This window comes from Lathyrus oleraceus, chromosome 2 (genome assembly GCF_024323335.1).
Source record: "Lathyrus oleraceus cultivar Zhongwan6 chromosome 2, CAAS_Psat_ZW6_1.0, whole genome shotgun sequence".
NCBI lineage: Eukaryota > Viridiplantae > Streptophyta > Magnoliopsida > Fabales > Fabaceae > Lathyrus > Lathyrus oleraceus.
The window spans coordinates 302,266,116-302,268,694 of NC_066580.1; positions in this window are offsets into that span (position 1 = coordinate 302,266,116).

Sequence of the window (2,579 nt, forward strand, 5' to 3'; positions counted from 1 at the left end):
AAATACACAGACATATTTTTGGTATTTTGGTTAGTAAAAGATAATATAAAAGTATGATACAATCACATAGTGCTTGGTGATCTCTCCCCAAAAAAACCCAATGAAAGAGGGGGAAGGAGAATGCCAAGGTGTGATCCCAATGCTAATGCATATGATGAAATTTCATGAGGGATCTTAGGGTCAAAATTGGGGTCTTACAGCTGCACCTATTTAAGGACATTCTAACTGAGGAGGTGAAGGTTAAAATCTTCGTATCGACTAAGTAGAATGGGCTTAAATAACAACATAAAAACAAACTTTGGTCCCTAAGAGACCTCATGATGCATATGATATGAATGCAAAAGCAAATTCTCTGTGGGGAAATATTGCCACAAAGGAAAAGAAATCAGAGAGACCGAAGGTCCGCAGGAGTATAATGCCTTCTGTAAGGAAAACTCAATGGGGAGATAGAGACTCCGAGGGGAAAAAAGGATTATGCGTAGGCCAGGCTACGACTTAAAAACTGCTGGGAGACTTAGAGGAATTCCATGAAAAATGGAAAGACTCAGCCAGGGAAACAAAACATCTGCAGGGGATACGAGTAGATCAGGGTAAAACTGTCATACTTGTATCTTGCAGGAGAAACGATTTCACTAAGGAAATGCACACTCAACTCAACTTGGGAAGGAATAAACTTCAACACAGGAGGAGAAGAAATCTATTATCCACTACCTATTACTTGGTAAGGAGATAATAAAGATCTGACAGAGAGGACACCCATCATCGGTTAGGATGAACATATCAAGGATGACTCGCTGAGAACTACCAGGAGGGACTATTCATTACCGGTTACTGGGTAAGAATATCCTTGCTGGGGAAAACCACAAAAAATAAGATTTACAACTACCAGTTACTGGGTAGAAGACCAAAGATGAGAATACTCGTCACCGGTTAGGGTGAACATATCAAGGATAGACTCAGAAGGGAAGAAAATCCGTCATTAGTTAAGATGAGCATATCAAGGATAAACTTGCCTGGGGATGTCAAGGAGGATATCCGTCATCGGTTAAGATGAACATATCAAGGATAAACCAACTGAGCAAAAAGCAGGAATTATATGTATCAAATGCTGGATAGAATACCATCACAAAGAAAATCCGTCACCACTTAGGATGAACATATCAAGGATAGACTCTGTTGAGGAGCAAAATAGGAATTATATCTATCAGTTACTATATAATACCATCAAAGAGAAAATCCATCACCGGTTAGGATGAACATATCAAGGATAAACTCTGCAAAGGGGAAATAAAAGCAGGATTTACAACTACCGGTTACTGGGTAGGAGACCGCAAAGAGAAGGAAACCCGTCATCAGTTAGGATGAACATATCAAGGATTAGCTCTTTGGGGGAAAATAGGGATTACAACTACCTTTTTACTGGGTAGAATACCAAGGATGAGAGTATCCGTCATCGGTTAGGATGAACATATCAAGGATAAACTCAGACAGGGGAAGAAAATATCTGTCATCGGTTAGGATGAACATATCAAGGATATTCTTCTGGGAAAAGAATGAATCCACTAGGGGCTCTACCGATGGGGAAAACAGGGGTACCTTTGCCGGGTATTGGGCATGTTGGTTCTAGGTGTTGGCAGAAATTTTGGTAAAACCAAGAGTGTTCACAAGTTGTCACATGTGATGTCTTAACATAAGATATCTTGTACCTGCTGGATGTTTAAAATGTGATTATGCAGGAGTTTACTGAGATGTCAGATCCGATGTCATGACATTTGTATACAGAACATTCAGTCTGAATGTTATGTATTATGTGATTGCGTTTTTAATGGCAATCTGTGTATGATTGATGAGTTGATTGAACACGTTATCAATCAGTAATTACAACGAGATTAACTTATTTTCCAAAGAGATCTAATCAACTGTCATGAGAAGATATGAATGGAAAATAGTTTTAGGGTTTTATGATGTCCAAGCCCAGCCAAATGCTTCTATTAAAAGAACATGGAAAACCTGATTTGATACACAAGAAATAACGAACGAAATATTGAGAGAGAATAAGGGTTTAAGTCTTGTGTGGTCGTGTGAATTATAAGCCATTCAATTCATCCATAGATGATTGAATTGGTCTGATTTTCGAGTTGTAATTTGTCACTCAAAGCTTTTAAGCATGAGTGTGTGTCTACTTGATTGAAGTTGTTAAGTAAGATCAAGTGTGTGTCTTTGAAGAATGTCTTCTTTTCATTGCGATTCTTGTTTAATATCACTATTGTGATTGAGGGGGAGTGAGTAGGGTCTCATATCTAAGAGTTCTTAGGTAGAAGTCACACGGGTAGAGATTAGGTGAAAAAGACTGTAACTTGTGTTGTTTACTGAGAGTCTTTGAACTGATTCTATTTAGTGGATTTCCTTCTTGGCTTGGTAGCCCCCAGACGTAGGTGAGTTTGCACCGAACTGGGTTAACAATTGCTTGTGTCTCTTGCATTACTATTCTTTATCTTTTATCCTGTTTGTGTTGTTCAGATATTAGTGTCGTGACACTACCTTCGACATCTCATATCTGATACCAGAATTTCAATTAG